The 6,758-nt window shown below is 46.7% G+C and overlaps 1 pseudogene; it reads right to left on the bottom strand.

The window, feature by feature from the left end:
* Nucleotides 1-584: 584 nt before the first annotated feature.
* On the bottom strand, nucleotides 585-822 carry LOC140430169 (U2 spliceosomal RNA; annotated as a pseudogene).
* Between the last annotated feature and the right edge of the window lie 5,936 nt (nucleotides 823-6,758).

Here is a 6,758-nt window from a genome sequence, read left to right as displayed (position 1 = left end):
CCTACTTCCTCACTTTTCTATTCCTTGGGCTCTTACATCTCACCCTGGATCCAGAAAGTTGAACATATGTGAATTCCGCCTGCCCTTTGGCCCATGCGCCAAATATGAAAGTGCACGGGTCTCTCAAAATTCAGATCAATTGGACATCTAATGGTCTTAATAGGCCCTTTAATTGTTGGCGGGTGTGCTTCTGATAGTCCCATGTGCCGCCAACCGAAATAGCGTGACGTGGCGCTATGACACCAGGAAGCTCACCCAATGTCATTATGCGCTATTTTGTGCATAGTCGGGGTTGCTGTGTTCCCGCAGGAGCCAAGTAATTCTGACCCATATTGTGTTGGGTGAATTCAATATGTGTCCAGTAAAGAATGAGTTCTAAAGACATGCTGGATCGTAATTTGAATGAATTTTTCTGGCCTTTAAATGCCCCTGACATGTACTCCTACCGCCTGCACATTTACACGACCCAACATGGCGGATGTATCATTTCCAGCTGTTAATATGTTTGTACTTGTTCCAATTGGGAACTTTTTTAGGCCATGTCACCATGTAATTACTGCCTATTTTAAGGCGGCAATGCTACCATCTTTTAAACATTTTTTAATCCAGTTCTTAAAGTTAGAAATACATGCGCAGAGTGGACAGGGCAAGCCTTTAATCCATCTCATTGCTTGCTCCAAAAAACAATTCAAATTCAAATTGAATCCAATTCATGGGCTCCACAACAGAGACAAGCAAGATCCAAGCTGACAGGCAAAGGCTTTGTACCTCATCTTGGGCTTGATCTGATGCTTGATCTTAGCCAAAAGGCCGAGAAGCGAATGACAGTGAAAAGTTCAGGTGGACGCACAACTGGGTCTAAGTTAATTGTAATAGATCCTTGCTCTATTGGATACCCGCTTCCATCAAGCTGTGGTTCCTTGGACAATCTTGGCTTTTAATCCTTTAATAGATCTATGCTAAAAGATTTCAAAAGAATCCAAATAACATACATTTTTCTGTGAATGAGATTCCATTAGGAGCCCCCAGGTGGTTTGAACTCACAACTTTGTACAGTTCACTAAAGACCAGCAATACAATAAAATGGTTTTCACTTTACACTTAAATAATAGACACTCACAGAGCACTGTTCTAGTTTATGCTTTTAGTCAGATTCAGTGTGGGATTTTCTTTCAATTATCCTAATTATACATCTAAATCAGAGGCTTAGGAAACATATCCGTCTGTACTAAAGTAACACTTCTGTTTGCCATCGTGTGATGGGTCAGCCAGATTCCTAAATCAGTGCCAACAATAACACTCAGGTTGGTTTGATATTGTAGAATCACATGCAATGAAAACTAGATTGAACTCATGTCATTTGGGACCCTTCACAATCACTGTACAGAAAAGAGGCATTTAATTTGTGCCTGGGTTGGGTTTAAATCTGGGTCCCAGGGGCATATGTTGTAATGCAGGACACTATTCAGTCCTTATCTCGGAAATATTTATACAACGCATTTTTAAAAGCCTTTTGTAAACTACAACAAAAGGGAATAATGCAGTGTTAACTTCAGCAACCAGTTGGTTTTAAAATCAAACAAACTATTGGTTCTTTTGTTGTCTTTAGCAGAATAAAATGAATGGTGCTGCCAATTTCTGCTTTATGAACACTTTGGTCAGGATGTGTAGCCCAGCTGTTGGTGTGCGTCTCTCCAATTACAGGCAGAGCAAGTTATAAGGAGTCGAATGACAGATTGAGTGGAAAGGGTTCTTTCACCATGTACACCTCTAGCCAGCTGCCTGGAAGGGTGGATACACAAAAAGAGAAAAAGATGTTGACATTTCCCATAGTCGAGGGAAATCAGAGCTAGCAAAAGAGATGACTGAATGAATGGTAGTCATACAAAATTGAACAAGTCATTTATTATTGCAGCACAGGCTACTTTGTGTTTAGAATTTTACTTCTTGGAACTTTACAAAGTGTGAATCGAACTTTGCAGAATGAACCTTTTCCCCATTATTTATTTGAAGACAGTACTCAATACTTTTTGCCAAGCTATGGCATGTAAAATGTCAATTTTAAGCAGTATAACAACATATTCAAATATTTAAGATACTTCAGCTTTAGTTTTATTCTTGCCATCTGTAAACAAGATTTAAAATATGATGACGTTTCTGTACTTGCATAAGGGCTGTTGTAACCAACTTCAACAATACCTATTAGCAGCTGTTGGACAAAAGGGCCAATTTTAATCCTGTTTTCAGTGAATGCTAAGTCACTCCATTCCTGATGGGAGGGTTGAATTAAAATTGTGGTTTTAGTTTGGTGATATAAGCCATTATTAAAACAATGCTGAGCTCCAGAGTTTCTATTCGTTCAACTGTATTTCTTAAAAGCCCAGTTTTACAATGATTACAGTGTTAGCAGAAACATTTTTGCTGTGTCATTTAATATTGGGCAACAATATTTAAAGTAATCACGTGCATAAAAATAATGTTCTGTGGAAATCAATTAAATTAGCAGAGAGGGGACTGCACAGCTAGCCTGCAGCTGCAGCAGATCTACAAGTATGTAGAGATAGGTTTACAGCAGAAACAGCTCTACACTAGTGTTTTGTTTTGGAAAAGCCACAAAAGAACATGGGACTGTTAATACAGTCCTGTTGCAGTGGGATTGCTTCCCGCGGGTGAAGCACACACCTGTGTTTTATCTCGTGCTTTAACGTGAGGTCTGATGTGTTGGGTATACCGGGTCTGCGAGGACTGTGTTTACTGCAGCAGTGAGAGAGACAGGCTTCCAACAGTTGAAGAAATACAACTCGATTTTATTGAACTCTTAACTATCATACATACTTTAACTGTGGGTTGACACTATGCTGACTGGACTGGAGACCTGAGGCTAACCTGACCAGCCTATCTTACTACCACATGGTGTATGTTCTAGTTGCTGCTCACAGGCTCTGACTGTCTCAGAATCTGGATCCCAAGAGAGCGGGAAAACTAGTGCCCTCTGGCTTTATAGTGACCGTGTCCTGTCTGGTGATTGGCTGCTGTGTTCTGTGTGTTCATTGGTCATCCTGTGTGTCAATCACTACCTGCCTGTGCACCATCATATACCTATGTGTATATTATGACATTTCCTCCCCTTTTCTTTTTTTACTTAAAAAAATATGTGTGGGTCAATAAATAGTGAGTGTGTGTGTGTACAGGAGCCTGACTATATACAAAGTATATTGACGTTTTTACATGGGAAGGTGTCTAGTCAAATAGAGGGCAGATAACAAATTAGGAAGAAACAATATGTACAGATGTGTAAACGGACCACGAGGTAATGCAACATTCAGTCTATAAATTCAGTCTCTGTGGCGGGCGACAAATTCTGGTTGACCGCCTCAAGGGTGGGTCAGGGGCCGCCTGCACTTGAACGGGCGGAACTGCCTCCAATGTAGAGGTCGGTAGAACTGGCAGATCGGTGGCCTCGTGGAAGGGCGCGTCCTGAGGAACCAGCATGCAAGGCGGGACATCACGTTCAGGTGGAGGGCGTGGAAGCAGTCGCAGTGCCCGCCTATTACGCCGAAGAACATCATGCATGCGAACGAGGAACGATCTCGGGGCCACTTGCTTAATCACCACAGCCGTGGCAAACCAGCCACCATCAGGTAGCTGAACACGAACTCGGTCAGCAGGAGCCAGAGCAGGGAGATCCGTGGCGTAGGCATCGTACGCCGACTTGCATTGAGCCCGAGACTGTTGCATCCTCTGCAGGACCAGAAAATTGTCAAGGTCCAGGATGAGGATAGCCAGCACCGTCATTCGTAGTGTGCGGTTCATTAGCAGCTGTGCTGGAGACAGGCCAGCGGACAAAGGAGTCACCCTGTACGCTAACAGCTCCAGGTTAAAATCCAAACCCGAGTCAGCAGCTTTGCACAACTGACTTTTAACAATGTGGACCCCCTTTTCAGCCTTCCCATTCGACTGGGGGTAGTGGGGGCTTGAAGTGACGTGCGTAAAATTGTACAGCAGGGCAAAATCTGTCCACTCCTGGCTGAAGAAACAAGGGCCATTATCAGTCATAACTGTAATTGGAATGCCATGATGGGCAAAAGTCTCTTTGCATGCCTTGATGACTGTTGCTGATGTGAGGTCAGTCAGTCTGACCACCTTGGGGTAGTTGGAAAAGTAGTCCACGAGGAGGACATAGTCTCGGCCCTTTGCATGAAAGAGGTCAATACCAACTTTGGACCATGGGGAGGACACCAGTTCATGCGGCTGTAGAGTGTCTTTGGGCTGAGCCGGCTGGAACCTTTGACACGTTGGGCAATTGAGGACCATGTTGGTGATATCCTGACCCGTACCTGGCCTTTATATTGCCTCTCAGGCTTGACGGCGACACTTTTCGACCCCCAGGTGACCCTCGTGGATTTGGCCGCGGACCAGCTCTCGCATGTTCTGTGGGATTACTATCCTGTACAGCTTCATTAGTATGCCGTCCACTACCGCTAGATCATCCTTAACATTATAAAACTGGGGGCAGTGCCCCATTTGCCAACCATCCGTGAGATGTTGCATTACCCGCTGGAGTAAAGGATCCCTGGCCGTCTCCTGACGAATTTGCACGACCCTTTCATCAGTGGCCGGAAAGTCGGATGCACAAAACCTCACCTGAGCGTCTATCTGACAGACAAAGTCCGACTGCTCACACGGCGTGGTGATGGATCTAAAGAGTGCATCGGCCACAATGAGCTCTTTGCCCGGGGTGTAGACCAGGTCGAAATCGTAGCGAAGGGGTTTGAGGAGGATACGTTGTAGCCGTGGCATAATATCATTGAGGTCTTTTTGGATGATGTGAATCAATGGCCTGTGGTCTGTCTCGACCGTGAATTTGGGGAGTCCATACACATAATCATGGAATTTGTCAATCCCTGTGAGGAGGCCCAGGCATTCATTTCAATCTGATGCTATCGTTGCTCAGAAGGTGTCATGGCTCTAGAGGCGTATGCGACTGGGGCCCAGGATTCGTCCCGCTGGAGGAGTACTGCCCCAATGCCAGCCTGGCTCGCGTCTGTGGAAATCTTCGTCTCCTTGGCGGAGTCGAAAAGCGCCAGCACCGGGGCCTTTGTGAGTTTCGCCCTGAACTCACACCACTCTTGCTCATGAGCGGGGAGCCACTGGAAGTCCGTAGTTTTTTTGACAAGATTGCGGACAGCTGTGGTGTGTGATGCAAGGTTGGGGATAAACTTCCCAAGGAAATTGACCATCCCTAGGAAGCGGAGGACCGCCTTCTTGTCCTCCGGGGTCTTCATGGCGTTGATCGCCGACACCTTGTCTGCATCTGGCTGCACACCGAACTGCGAAATATGGTCGCCAAGGAACTTCATTTCTGCTTGACCGAACGAGCATTTGGCTCTATTGAGTCGGAAGCCATGCTCGTGGATCCTGTGGAACAGTCGCTTGAGGCGATCGATGTGCTCCTGAGGAGTTGTGGACCAGATAATAATATCATCGACGTACACTCATACCCCCTCGATGCCCTCCATCATTTGCTCCATAATGCGGTGGAACACCTCCGAGGCGGAGATGATGCCAAAGGGCATCCGGTTGTAACAGGAGCGACTGAACGGGGTGTTAAATGTACACAACTTTCGACTGGACGCGTCCAGCTGTATTTGCCAAAACCCCTTGGAGGCATTCAGCTTCATGAAAAACTTGGCGTGAGCCGTTTCGCTGGTGAGCCCTTCTCGTTTAGGTATAAGGTAGTGTTCCCTTATGATGTTATGGTTCAAATCTTTGGGGTTGATACAAATGCGAAGTTCCCCTGATGGTTTTTTGACACAGACCATGGAGCTAACCCAGTCCGTGGGTTCAGTGACCTTAGAAATGATGCCCTAGTCCTGGAGGTCTTGCAGCTGCTGCTTGAGGCGGTCCTTAAGGGGTGCCAGCACCTGACGCGGTCATGAACCACAGGTATGGCATTCGGCTTCAGCAGTATCTTGTATCGGTAAAGTAGTGTACCCATACCTTCGAAGACGCTGTGGTATTGTGCTATGATGTCATCTAATTGGGCTTGGAAGTTGACATCTGGCGAGGCCGTTGCCTCTGCGGACGACATGGTGTGCACCCCTGCACAAGATTCAGGATCTTGCAGGCCCGAGCACCGAGCAGGGAATCTCTGTCGGTTCCTACAATTTCAAAACGCAGGGTTGCTTTTGAAGAACGATGGGATACAGCAACCTGGCATGAGCAACTGGCAGCAATGGCATTGCCATTGTAGTCGAGGAGAGGGCAGGCCGGTTGAAGAATGCTTGGCTTTATGTGGACGGTGTCAAGGTCAGACTTTGAAATGAGGTTCTCTGAAGCGCCGGTGTCCAGCCTGAAGCTTATGCAAGTCTTGTTGACCGTAAGGGGGGCACACCACTCGTCGTCCGGATCAATGCCCATCACTGGGAATTGTTACACCTTCTTCGCTGAAAGCATCGTATGCTTGGTGGTGATGCCCACCCGGAATGGGATGTGAGGCCCTCGGTGTCAGAATTTGGAATCATATCGGAGTCGGAGTCTGCAACGGGTTGCTGTACTGACCGGACGTTCCCACGCTGTGACTGGGATCGCTGTGTATTGGGCAGTTGAGCAGATCTGCACAGGGCTGCATAGTGGCCGAGCTTGCGACACTGGAGACAGCATCGAGACTTCGTGCGATATTGCCGCTTTAAATGGATGCTCTGTGCCCCACCGCGCATGCGCGGTGCGGTCGAACGATGTGCGCACCTGCGCAGTTC

The sequence above is a fragment of the Scyliorhinus torazame genome, chromosome 9 (assembly GCF_047496885.1).
Source record: "Scyliorhinus torazame isolate Kashiwa2021f chromosome 9, sScyTor2.1, whole genome shotgun sequence".
Taxonomy (NCBI): Eukaryota; Metazoa; Chordata; class Chondrichthyes; order Carcharhiniformes; family Scyliorhinidae; genus Scyliorhinus; species Scyliorhinus torazame.
The sequence above is the reverse complement of the archived record's forward strand: the minus strand, read 5'-3'. Positions and strand labels throughout refer to the sequence as shown.